Below are 14821 nucleotides of genomic sequence, written 5' to 3'. Positions count from 1 at the left end.
GACCCAAACATCCAGCATTACTGTGGACACCAGCCTGACCCAAAGATCCAGCATTACTGTGGACAACAGCCTGACCCAAACATCCAGCATTACTGTGGACACCAGCCTGACCCAAACATCCAGCATTACTGTGGACACCAGCCTGACCCAAACATCCAGCATTACTGTGCACACCAGCCTGACCCAAACATCCAGCATTACTGTGCACACCAGCCTGACCCAAAGATCCAGCATTACTGTGGACACCAGCCTGTCCCAAACATCCAGCATTACTGTGGACACCAGCCTGACCCAAACATCCAGCATTACTGTGGACACCAGCCTGACCCAAACATCCAGCATTACTGTGCACACCAGCCTGACCCAAACATCCAGCATTACTGTGCACACCAGCCTGACCCAAACATCCAGCATTACTGTGGACACCAGCCTGACCCAAACATCCAGCATTACTGTGCACAACATCCAGCATTACTGTGGACACCAGCCTGACCCAAAGATCCAGCATTACTGTGGACACCAGCCTGACCCAAACATCCAGCATTACTGTGCACAACAGCCTGACCCAAACATCCAGCATTACTGTGGACACCAGCCTGACCCAAACATCCAGCATTACTGTGCACAACAGACTGACCCAAACATCCAGCATTACTGTGGACACCAGCCTGACCCAAACATCCAGCATTACTGTGGACAACATCCAGCATTACTGTGGACACCAGCCTGTCCCAAACATCCAGCATTACTGTGCACAACAGCCTGACCCAAACATCCAGCATTACTGTGCACAACAGCCTGACCCAAACATCCAGCATTACTGTGCACACCAGCCTGTCCCAAACATCCAGCATTACTGTGGACACCAGCCTGTCCCAAACATCCAGCATTACTGTGGACACCAGCCTGACCCAAACATCCAGCATTACTGTGGACACCAGCCTGACCCAAACATCCAGCATTACTGTGGACACCAGCCTGACCCAAACATCCAGCATTACTGTGGACAACAGCCTGACCCAAACATCCAGCATTACTGTGCACAACAGCCTGACCCAAACATCCAGCATTACTGTGCACACCAGCCTGACCCAAACATCCAGCATTACTGTAGACACCAGCCTGACCCAAACATCCAGCATTACTGTGCACACCAGCCTGACCCAAACATCCAGCATTACTGTGGACACCAGCCTGACCCAAACATCCAGCATTACTGTGCACAACAGCCTGACCCAAACATCCAGCATTACTGTGGACAACAGCCTGACCCAAACATCCAGCATTACTGTGCACACCAGCCTGACCCAAACATCCAGCATTACTGTGGACACCAGCCTGACCCAAACATCCAGCGTTACTGTGCACACCAGCCTGACCCAAACATCCAGCGTTACTGTGCACACCAGCCTGACCCAAACATCCAGCATTACTGTGGACACCAGCCTGACCCAAACATCCAGCATTACTGTGGACAACAGCCTGACCCAAACATCCAGCATTACTGTGGACAACAGCCTGACCCAAACATCCAGCATTACTGTGCACACCAGCCTGACCCAAACATCCAGCATTACTGTGCACAACAGCCTGACCCAAACATCCAGCATTACTGTGGACACCAGCCTGACCCAAACATCCAGCATTACTGTGGACAACAGCCTGACCCAAACATCCAGCATTACTGTGGACAACAGCCTGACCCAAACATCCAGCATTACTGTGGACAACAGCCTGACCCAAACATCCAGCATTACTGTGCACACCAGCCTGACCCAAACATCCAGCATTACTGTGGACACCAGCCTGACCCAAACATCCAGCATTACTGTGGACACCAGCCTGACCCAAACATCCAGCATTACTGTGCACACCAGCCTGACCCAAACATCCAGCATTACTGTGCACAACAGCCTGACCCAAACATCCAGCATTACTGTGCACACCAGCGTGACCCAAACATCCAGCATTACTGTGGACACCAGCCTGACCCAAACATCCAGCATTACTGTGGACACCAGCCTGACCCAAACATCCAGCATTACTGTGCACAACAGCCTGACCCAAACATCCAGCATTACTGTGGACACCAGCCTGACCCAAAGATCCAGCATTACTGTGCACACCAGCCTGACCCAAACATCCAGCATTACTGTGGACACCAGCCTGACCCAAACATCCAGCATTACTGTGCACACCAGCCTGACCCAAACATCCAGCATTACTGTGCACACCAGCCTGACCCAAACATCCAGCATTACTGTGGACACCAGCCTGACCCAAACATCCAGCATTACTGTGGACACCAGCCTGACCCAAACATCCAGCATTACTGTGCACAACATCCAGCATTACTGTGGACACCAGCCTGTCCCAAACATCCAGCATTACTGTGCACAACATCCAGCATTACTGTGGACACCAGCCTGACCCAAACATCCAGCATTACTGTGCACAACATCCAGCATTACTGAGGACACCAGCCTGTCCCAAACATCCAGCATTACTGTGCACAACATCCAGCATTACTGAGGACACCAGCCTGACCCAAACATCCAGCATTACTGTGGACAACAGCCTGACCCAAACATCCAGCATTACTGTGCACACCAGCCTGACCCAAACATCCAGCATTACTGTGGACACCAGCCTGACCCAAACATCCAGCATTACTGTGGACACCAGCCTGACCCAAACATCCAGCATTACTGTGGACACCAGCCTGACCCAAACATCCAGCATTACTGTGCACAACATCCAGCATTACTGTGGACACCAGCCTGTCCCAAACATCCAGCATTACTGTGGACACCAGCCTGACCCAAACATCCAGCATTACTGTGCACAACAGCCTGACCCAAACATCCAGCATTACTGTGGACACCAGCCTGACCCAAACATCCAGCATTACTGTGCACACCAGCCTGACCCAAAGATCCAGCATTACTGTGGACACCAGCCTGACCCAAACATCCAGCATTACTGTGCACACCAGCCTGACCCAAAGATCCAGCATTACTGTGGACAACAGCCTGACCCAAACATCCAGCATTACTGTGGACACCAGCCTGACCCAAACATCCAGCATTACTGTGGACACCAGCCTGACCCAAACATCCAGCATTACTGTGCACACCAGCCTGACCCAAACATCCAGCATTACTGTGCACACCAGCCTGACCCAAAGATCCAGCATTACTGTGGACACCAGCCTGTCCCAAACATCCAGCATTACTGTGGACACCAGCCTGACCCAAACATCCAGCATTACTGTGGACACCAGCCTGACCCAAACATCCAGCATTACTGTGCACACCAGCCTGACCCAAACATCCAGCATTACTGTGCACACCAGCCTGACCCAAACATCCAGCATTACTGTGGACACCAGCCTGACCCAAACATCCAGCATTACTGTGCACAACATCCAGCATTACTGTGGACACCAGCCTGACCCAAAGATCCAGCATTACTGTGGACACCAGCCTGACCCAAACATCCAGCATTACTGTGCACACCAGCCTGTCCCAAACATCCAGCATTACTGTGGACACCAGCCTGACCCAAAGATCCAGCATTACTGTGCACACCAGCCTGTCCCAAACATCCAGCATTACTGTGCACAACAGCCTGACCCAAACATCCAGCATTACTGTGGACACCAGCCTGACCCAAACATCCAGCATTACTGTGCACAACAGACTGACCCAAACATCCAGCATTACTGTGGACAACATCCAGCAATACTGTGGACACCAGCCTGTCCCAAACATCCAGCATTACTGTGCACAACAGCCTGACCCAAACATCCAGCATTACTGTGCACAACAGCCTGACCCAAACATCCAGCATTACTGTGGACAACAGCCTGACCCAAACATCCAGCATTACTGTGGACACCAGCCTGACCCAAACATCCAGCATTACTGTGCACAACAGCCTGACCCAAACATCCAGCATTACTGTGGACAACATCCAGCATTACTGTGGACACCAGCCTGTCCCAAACATCCAGCATTACTGTGCACAACAGCCTGACCCAAACATCCAGCATTACTGTGCACACCAGCCTGACCCAAACATCCAGCATTACTGTGGACAACAGCCTGACCCAAACATCCAGCATTACTGTGGACACCAGCCTGACCCAAACATCCAGCATTACTGTGGACACCAGCCTGACCCAAACATCCAGCGTTACTGTGCACACCAGCCTGACCCAAACATCCAGCATTACTGTGCACACCAGCCTGACCCAAACATCCAGCATTACTGTGGACACCAGCCTGACCCAAACATCCAGCATTACTGTGGACAACAGCCTGACCCAAACATCCAGCATTACAGTGGACACCAGCCTGACCCAAACATCCAGCATTACTGTGGACACCAGCCTGACCCAAACATCCAGCATTACTGTGCACACCAGCCTGACCCAAACATCCAGCATTACTGTGGACACCAGCCTGACCCAAACATCCAGCGTTACTGTGCACACCAGCCTGACCCAAACATCCAGCATTACTGTGGACACCAGCCTGACCCAAACATCCAGCATTACTGTGGACACCAGCCTGACCCAAACATCCAGCATTACTGTGCACACCAGCCTGACCCAAACATCCAGCATTACTGTGGACACCAGCCTGACCCAAACATCCAGCGTTACTGTGCACACCAGCCTGACCCAAACATCCAGCATTACTGTGCACACCAGCCTGACCCAAACATCCAGCATTACTGTGGACACCAGCCTGACCCAAACATCCAGCATTACTGTGGACAACAGCCTGACCCAAACATCCAGCATTACAGTGGACACCAGCCTGACCCAAACATCCAGCATTACTGTGCACAACAGCCTGACCCAAACATCCAGCATTACTGTGGACAACAGCCTGACCCAAACATCCAGCATTACTGTGGACACCAGCCTGACCCAAACATCCAGCATTACTGTGCACAACAGCCTGACCCAAACATCCAGCATTACTGTGGACAACATCCAGCATTACTGTGGACACCAGCCTGACCCAAACATCCAGCATTACTGTGCACACCAGCCTGACCCAAACATCCAGCATTACTGTGGACAACATCCAGCATTACTGTGCACACCAGCCTGACCCAAAGATCCAGCATTACTGTGGACAACAGCCTGACCCAAACATCCAGCATTACTGTGCACACCAGCCTGACCCAAAGATCCAGCATTACTGTGCACACCAGCCTGACCCAAACATCCAGCATTACTGTGGACAACATCCAGCATTACTGTGGACAACAGCCTGACCCAAACATCCAGCGTTACTGTGCACAACAGCCTGACCCAAACATCCAGCATTATTGTGGACACCAGCCTGACCCAAACATCCAGCATTACTGTGGACACCAGCCTGACCCAAACATCCAGCATTACTGTGCACAACAGCCTGACCCAAACATCCAGCATTACTGTGGACAACAGCCTGACCCAAACATCCAGCATTACTGTGCACACCAGCCTGACCCAAACATCCAGCATTACTGTGGACACCAGCCTGACCCAAACATCCAGCATTACTGTGGACACCAGCCTGACCCAAACATCCAGCATTACTGTGCACACCAGCCTGACCCAAACATCCAGCATTACTGTGGACACCAGCCTGACCCAAACATCCAGCATTACTGTGGACACCAGCCTGACCCAAACATCCAGCATTACTGTGGACACCAGCCTGACCCAAACATCCAGCATTACTGTGGACACCAGCCTGACCCAAACATCCAGCATTACTGTGGACACCAGCCTGACCCAAACATCCAGCATTACTGTGGACACCAGCCTGACCCAAACATCCAGCATTACTGTGCACACCAGCCTGACCCAAACATCCAGCATTACTGTGCACACCAGCCTGACCCAAAGATCCAGCATTACTGTGGACACCAGCCTGACCCAAACATCCAGCATTATTGTGGACACCAGCCTGACCCAAACATCCAGCATTACTGTGGACACCAGCCTGACCCAAAGATCCAGCATTACTGTGCACACCAGCCTGACCCAAACATCCAGCATTACTGTGGACACCAGCCTGACCCAAACATCCAGCATTATTGTGGACACCAGCCTGACCCAAACATCCAGCATTACTGTGGACACCAGCCTGACCCAAACATCCAGCATTACTGTGCACACCAGCCTGACCCAAACATCCAGCATTACTGTGCACACCAGCCTGACCCAAACATCCAGCATTACTGTGCACACCAGCCTGACCCAAACATCCAGCATTACTGTGGACACCAGCCTGACCCAAACATCCAGCATTACTGTGGACACCAGCCTGACCCAAACATCCAGCATTACTGTGCACAACATCCAGCATTACTGTGGACACCAGCCTGACCCAAACATCCAGCATTACTGTGGACACCAGCCTGACCCAAACATCCAGCATTACTGTGCACAACATCCAGCATTACTGTGCACACCAGCCTGACCCAAACATCCAGCATTACTGTGGACACCAGCCTGTCCCAAACATCCAGCATTACTGTGGACACCAGCCTGACCCAAACATCCAGCATTACTGTGCACACCAGCCTGACCCAAACATCCAGCATTACTGTGGACACCAGCCTGACCCAAACATCCAGCATTACTGTGCACAACATCCAGCATTACTGTGGACACCAGCCTGTCCCAAACATCCAGCATTACTGTGCACAACAGCCTGACCCAAACATCCAGCATTACTGTGGACACCAGCCTGACCCAAACATCCAGCATTACTGTGGACACCAGCCTGACCCAAACATCCAGCATTACTGTGCACACCAGCCTGACCCAAACATCCAGCATTACTGTGGACACCAGCCTGACCCAAACATCCAGCATTACTGTGGACACCAGCCTGACCCAAACATCCAGCATTACTGTGGACACCAGCCTGACCCAAACATCCAGCATTACTGTGGACACCAGCCTGACCCAAACATCCAGCATTACTGTGGACACCAGCCTGACCCAAACATCCAGCATTACTGTGGACACCAGCCTGACCCAAACATCCAGCATTACTGTGGACAACAGCCTGACCCAAACATCCAGCATTACTGTGCACAACAGACTGACCCAAACATCCAGCATTACTGTGCACAACAGCCTGACCCAAACATCCAGCATTACTGTGGACACCAGCCTGACCCAAAGATCCAGCATTACTGTGGACACCAGCCTGACCCAAAGATCCAGCATTACTGTGGACACCAGCCTGACCCAAACATCCAGCATTATTGTGGACACCAGCCTGACCCAAACATCCAGCATTACCGTGGACACCAGCCTGACCCAAACATCCAGCATTACCGTGGACACCAGCCTGACCCAAACATCCAGCATTACCGTGGACAACAGCCTGACCCAAACATCCAGCATTACTGTGCACACCAGCCTGACCCAAACATCCAGCATTACTGTGCACACCAGCCTGACCCAAACATCCAGCATTACTGTGGACACCAGCCTGACCCAAACATCCAGCATTACTGTGGACACCAGCCTGACCCAAACATCCAGCATTACTGTGGACACCAGCCTGACCCAAACATCCAGCATTACTGTGCACACCAGCCTGACCCAAACATCCAGCATTACTGTGGACACCAGCCTGACCCAAACATCCAGCATTACTGTGGACAACAGCCTGACCCAAAGATCCAGCATTACTGTGGACACCAGCCTGACCCAAACATCCAGCATTACTGTGGACACCAGCCTGACCCAAACATCCATAATTACTGTGCACACCAGCCTGACCCAAAGATCCAGCATTACTGTGCACACCAGCCTGACCCAAACATCCAGCATTACTGTGCACAACAGCCTGACCCAAACATCCAGCATTACTGTGGACACCAGCCTGACCCAAACATCCAGCATTACTGTGGACACCAGCCTGACCCAAACATCCAGCATTACTGTGGACACCAGCCTGACCCAAACATCCAGCATTACTGTGGACACCAGCCTGACCCAAACATCCAGCATTACTGTGGACACCAGTCTGACCCAAACATCCAGCATTACTGTGGACACCAGCCTGACCCAAACATCCAGCATTACTGTGCACACCAGCCTGACCCATCGTATATTAAGAGAAGCCCTTGACGCGGGCACCATCTCTCCGGCCTTGATGGATTGTCTGGTGGTTCAGGACCCCAAAGTGTCAAGTCTATATTTATTACCGAAAATACACAAAAATCTTAACCTACCACCAGGGCGACCTATCATCTCCGGGAGAGAGAATGTTTGTGATAATGTGAGTAAATACATTGACACAATTCTGAAACCAATGGTGGAGACTTTACCATCTTATCTCCGTGATTCGGCTGATCTCCTTAAAAAATTGGAAGGTGTTCAACTTGAACCCAATATGCTACTGGCAACATGTGACGTTGAATCACTGTATACAAATATCCGCCACCAAGATGGCCTTCAGGCAGTGGCTTATTTTCTAAGGATGACAGACAATGATTCGGCCAAATCACAGTTGGTTTTAACTTTATTGGAATTTGTGCTCTCACACAATTTTTTCACTTTCAACGGATCTTTCTACCTCCAGCTCCAGGGAACGGCGATGGGGTCAGCTTGTGCTCCCTCATACGCTAATTTGTTCCTGGGGCTGTGGGAGAGGGACCTTTTCCTGTCAGACCGTTTGTCATCTATGAGTAAGGTGGTCCTCTGGACCAGATTCATCGATGACATTTTCATCATCTGGCAGGGCACCCAAGGGGAATTTGATTCCTTCATGGGTGAGTTGAATGTAAATGAGGTCAATATACGATTGACTTGGAAAACTAGCTCAACAGCCATCGATTTTTTGGATGTTTTGATCAAAAGTGATAGGACTGGCTGTATTCAAACTGATTTACACAGAAAGGAAACGTCGGTTAACTCCTATTTGCATGCCTCTTCTTCGCATCCTCCACATATGATTCGATCTATCCCGATCGGACAATTTTTGAGAATACGTAGATTATGCTCATCTGATGATGATTTTGAAAGACAAGCGACCATCCTTAAACAGCGTTTCTCCGATAGGGGCTACACCAGGAGATGCATTAATCGAGCGTACAATAGGGCGTGCAGAGCTACACGGACTCAATTGCTTCATCCCACTACTACAAAGAAAACTGCTGACACTAAAATCAGGTATGTCACTACGTTTCATGATAGATGGGGTGAGATGCAGAAATGTCTGTCTAAGCATTGGTCAGTTTTACAAACTGATGGTGTTTTAGCTGAGTTATTACCGGTCAAACCAGCATTTGCATCAAGAAGAGCTAGGAACCTTCGTGACACTCTGGTTTATAGCTATCATCAACCCCAGTTAGCTAAAACCATATTCGGAGCATCCAAACCCAGATGGGGGTGTAAACCATGTGGGAGATGCATTGCATGCCCGAATGTTGTTTGCAGTGATGACTTTGTGGACTCATCAGGGCAATATAAATATAAGATCACTTGGCCCATTAATTGTAACACAAAGGGTGTAATTTATTATGCTTATTGCCCCTGCCCTAAGATCTATATTGGGCTTACTACTAGAGAATTGAAAACACGTACGAGGGAGCATGTCAATAGTATTGAGGCAGCTAGGGGAACAGCTTTGGACAAAATTGAATTTTTGAAAACCCTGCCACGACATTTTGCTCAGTACCATAATTGCGCATCCAAATCTTTGAAGATTAAGGGCATTGACCATGTACAACTGGATATGAGGGGAGGATCCCTAATGAAGAAATTGTTAAGAGTTGAATCCAAATGGATTTGGAAATTAAAAACATTACAACCTAATGGCTTAAATGAAAGCCTGGGTTTCGCAGCTTTCCTGTAGAGTGTCAGTATCTTTCATGGTGTTGTTTTTAATATGTCCGTGGTTCGTGTATAAGTTTTAATATAAATATGCTTTGTGCTTTTGTTTTTAGTTATATGGATTGACTTTCCAACCTTTTGAGAACCTGATATGATCCACAATTCTGATGCTTCCCTATTTGGTTGAATGAGATTTTCCACCTTCCCATCCTTCTAATCTGTTTACTAAACGGGCCATTGGAAGAGAGAAATTTGTTTAGCGATTTATGTATTTTTATGTATTTAAGTGTGGTCTTTGCAACTCTTATGGATGGATCTATGTATTCACTTATTATAGCAGTAAAATATGAATATTAATATATATACGGATATATGGATTGACTTATGTGTTGACTTAGTGCCAATCATGTGTTGATCATTCATTCATTCATTAAATTGAAAGAAATGTATATATCTTGGCAATATCTTATTGTACGCATTGGTTTTTGCTATATTGAATGGTATTCACACATATGTGCATATATATATATGCATATGTGTTGTGAAGATATTTCTGTTGCAATAATATCTACATAATGTTTACATAATATTTATTTAATATTTATCTGATGGTTGATTTGTGTAGAAGTGTATGGTTTATAGTTTATAGTTTATTTTGCATTAATGTAAATGGACTGACAACAATTAGTTTTCCAATTCTTGTATTATATTTTAAATTGCAATATCATGGATTTTTTATGTGATATAAATATATACATAAATTTTTTCACCTACTATATAATTGTTTTTCTATATTATATTTATTTATTTATAATTGTGTATCCAATGCCTAGATAGATATACTTTATTATAGTTTATATATGATATTTATCTTTATATTCATATATTTTCTATTTTATTTTAATAAATTTATTCACATATTCTTATATATGTTTGTTTTGGGTATGTTAGCTTCTGTATTTAATGTATGATTAATCACACTTTTATTGGTGTTAAATAAGATATAAGTTTCACTTTTATTTTCACTCTTGTTGTTGTAATCTTGCATTTATTTATTATTGGTATATGTTTGATATTATGTACCTCTTGTTGTATGTCTTCATTTTACATTATTTGTTGGTATGCGTTTGTATTCATATACGCATACTATTTACCACTGTTCACACACCAATAGGGAAAGGTTAGGGAAAGGAATAATAAATAATAAAAATTAATAAAAATATATTTTTTTAAAAAATCTTTTTAAACAACAATATTCATAAATGAAATAGACATATATATTTGTACTTGTGATCTAATGTGTGTTGTGTATGTATGTATTCACTTATACACTTTGTATTTATTTTAGGAGTAAGTATTTGTTTTGGCATTGTGTATTCATTTTTTATTAATTTTTGATCCATTTTCTTTAGAAGTTATTCACCTATTTAATATTCGTTATTTATTAATTTTGTTGGCAAGTATGCATGTATGTATATATAACTCGTTTTCATGAATTCCATCTTTAATTGTAATGTTATTTTTGTGCTAGATCACTGAGTGCATGATACGGCCCGTAGTATATGTAGTATATATTTTAATTTATCTTTTGAGCTGTTTTTCTTTCTCTCCCATGTTCCGCTTTGCCTCCCCCGTCCCTTTCGTACATCTGGTTTTTATGTATTAACCTTTGTGTATTCGTCTTGTCACTGTGTCTTGATGTGCGGCAAGCGTTGCTATGGTTGCATCTTCCGGCTTGGGGCCGGATCGTGGGTCAGGTGATCTCACTCTCCAGTGTGTTCGGATTTAACACACCGGCATTTATCTCCTGCAACGACGTCAGTACAATCTCCTGCACCGAGACACAGCTGCTGCATCCTTCTAATATAGAAGGTGATTGGACGAGGGCAGCTTTATAGGGACGGCATCTTCAATCACAACACCACCCCCAGACGAAGGCTTCCGGGCCGAAACGCGCGTCGGGGTTGACACCAGAGACGGTGACCTGTCACAATGGGTATGAACTCCGCTTCCAGCATATGTCTGTGTTCCAGCAAAAGCTTTTTTCTACCATATCTAATCTAATGGGTGTTTGAGTGTCTGCAACTGGGGCTGACATTACAGCTATTGCCCTGCTCGTATTTCATGTGTCTGTTTTCACTTGTTTAAATTTGAGCCATGTATTTTACTTGTGCATGGTACTAGTATTTGTATTGTTTCTTTACTGATTTTTGCATCTGGCCTTATTCAGGGGTATTTATACTTTTGTACGTCATTCATTGATGCTTACTTAATTTATACTTTAAAAATGTGAAAGAGATACATACGGGGGAGTTTTGCCCTATGTGCTGAATAGCCCATTTTGCTGGTGAATGTATCTGAATATGTATATGACGCTACACAATTGTAACCCACTGTGGATGTATTCCTGTATCTGAACAGTGTTGCCTTTTACCCATATATCTGGAATTATTATATACAATTAATCTGGTTGTCTTTCTGTACTGTGGATATCATCTCTGTTTTAACTTTTGTGGCATTTTTTAGATGTATTCAATAAATTTTCTATTTTTAAGTTATTTTTTGGTGTGTCAGACTCCGATTTACAGGTATTTGTAATTAATCAGCGGGTTCACCGTTATTACCATGCGTCTTTCCCCATGGGTTATTATGTGATGGGTCAGATTTTGTGACTGCGATAAATGTATCTGGGGAATTTCTTTCGTGGTGTTCTTCATGTAGGTATATTACTGTGGACACCAGCCTGACCCAAACATCCAGCATTACTGTGGACACCAGCCTGACCCAAACATCCAGCATTACTGTGCACACCAGCCTGACCCAAACATCCAGCATTACTGTGCACAACAGCCTGACCCAAACATCCAGCATTACTGTGGACAACAGCCTGACCCAAACATCCAGCATTACTGTGCACACCAGCCTGACCCAAACATCCAGCATTACTGTGCACAACAGACTGACCCAAACATCCAGCATTACTGTGCACACCAGCCTGACCCAAACATCCAGCATTACTGTGGACACCAGCCTGACCCAAACATCCAGCATTACTGTGGACACCAGCCTGACCCAAACATCCAGCATTACTGTGGACACCAGCCTGACCCAAACATCCAGCATTACTGTGCACACCAGCCTGACCCAAACATCCAGCATTACTGTGCACAACAGCCTGACCCAAACATCCAGCATTACTGTGCACACCAGCCTGTCCCAAACATCCAGCATTACTGTGCACACCAGCCTGACCCAAACATCCAGCATTACTGTGCACACCAGCCTGTCCCAAACATCCAGCATTACTGTGGACAACAGCCTGACCCAAAGATCCAGCATTACTGTGGACACCAGCCTGACCCAAACATCCAGCATTACTGTGGACACCAGCCTGACCCAAACATCCAGCATTACTGTGCACACCAGCCTGACCCAAACATCCAGCATTACTGTGCACACCAGCCTGACCCAAACATCCAGCATTACTGTGGACACCAGCCTGACCCAAACATCCAGCATTACTGTGCACAACAGCCTGACCCAAACATCCAGCATTACTGTGCACAACAGCCTGACCCAAACATCCAGCATTACTGTGGACACCAGCCTGACCCAAACATCCAGCATTACTGTGCACACCAGCCTGACCCAAAGATCCAGCATTACCGTGGACACCAGCCTGACCCAAAGATCCAGCATTACCGCGGACACCAGCCTGACCCAAACATCCAGCATTACTGTGGACACCAGCCTGACCCAAACATCCAGCATTACTGTGGACAACATCCAGCATTACTGTGGACACCAGCCTGTCCCAAACATCCAGCATTACTGTGCACAACAGCCTGACCCAAACATCCAGCATTACTGTGCACAACAGCCTGACCCAAACATCCAGCATTACTGTGCACAACAGCCTGACCCAAACATCCAGCATTACTGTGCACACCAGCCTGACCCAAAGATCCAGCATTACTGTGGACACCAGCCTGACCCAAACATCCAGCATTACTGTGGACACCAGCCTGACCCAAACATCCAGCATTACTGTGCACACCAGCCTGACCCAAAGATCCAGCATTACTGTGGACACCAGCCTGACCCAAACATCCAGCATTACTGTGGACACCAGCCTGACCCAAACATCCAGCATTACTGTGGACACCAGCCTGACCCAAACATCCAGCATTACTGTGGACACCAGCCTGACCCAAACATCCAGCATTACTGTAGACACCAGCCTGACCCAAACATCCAGCATTACTGTGGACACCAGCCTGACCCAAAGATCCAGCATTACTGTGGACACCAGCCTGACCCAAACATCCAGCATTACTGTGGACACCAGCCTGACCCAAACATCCAGCATTACTGTGGACACCAGCCTGACCCAAACATCCAGCATTACTGTGCACACCAGCCTGACCCAAACATCCAGCATTACTGTGCACAACAGCCTGACCCAAACATCCAGCATTACTGTGCACACCAGCCTGACCCAAACATCCAGCATTACTGTGGACACCAGCCTGACCCAAACATCCAGCATTACTGTGCACAACAGACTGACCCAAACATCCAGCATTACTGTGCACACCAGCCTGACCCAAACATCCAGCATTACTGTGGACAACAGCCTGACCCAAACATCCAGCATTACTGTGCACACCAGCCTGTCCCAAACATCCAGCATTACTGTGGACACCAGCCTGACCCAAACATCCAGCATTACTGTGGACACCAGCCTGACCCAAACATCCAGCATTACTGTGCACACCAGCCTGTCCCAAACATCCAGCATTACTGTGGACAACAGCCTGACCCAAACATCCAGCATTACTGTGCACACCAGCCTGTCCCAAACATCCAGCATTACTGTGGACACCAGCCTGACCCAAAGATCCAGCATTACTGTGGACACCAGCCTGACCCAAACATCCAGCATTACTGTGCACA

General features: G+C 47.2%; 1 protein-coding gene and 1 long non-coding RNA gene across 3 annotated transcripts in view; one reads left to right on the top strand and one right to left on the bottom strand.

The window, feature by feature from the left end:
* The window catches only part of LOC142709513 (protein NDRG4-A-like), a 68711-nt gene that overhangs the window by 32918 nt on the left and 20972 nt on the right, over positions 1–14821 (bottom strand). The window lies entirely within an intron of this gene.
* Positions 8174–10361, top strand: LOC142709514 (uncharacterized). The gene is made up of 3 exons (XR_012869050.1): positions 8174–8309; positions 9092–9202; positions 9979–10361. It is a non-coding gene; the product is annotated as an uncharacterized LOC142709514 (long non-coding RNA).

The sequence above is a fragment of the Rhinoderma darwinii genome, unplaced genomic scaffold (genome assembly GCF_050947455.1).
Source record: "Rhinoderma darwinii isolate aRhiDar2 unplaced genomic scaffold, aRhiDar2.hap1 Scaffold_4141, whole genome shotgun sequence".
In the NCBI taxonomy this organism is placed as follows: Eukaryota; Metazoa; Chordata; class Amphibia; order Anura; family Rhinodermatidae; genus Rhinoderma; species Rhinoderma darwinii.
Note: the sequence above shows the minus strand (reverse complement) of the source record. Positions and strands in the feature narration are given on the sequence as shown.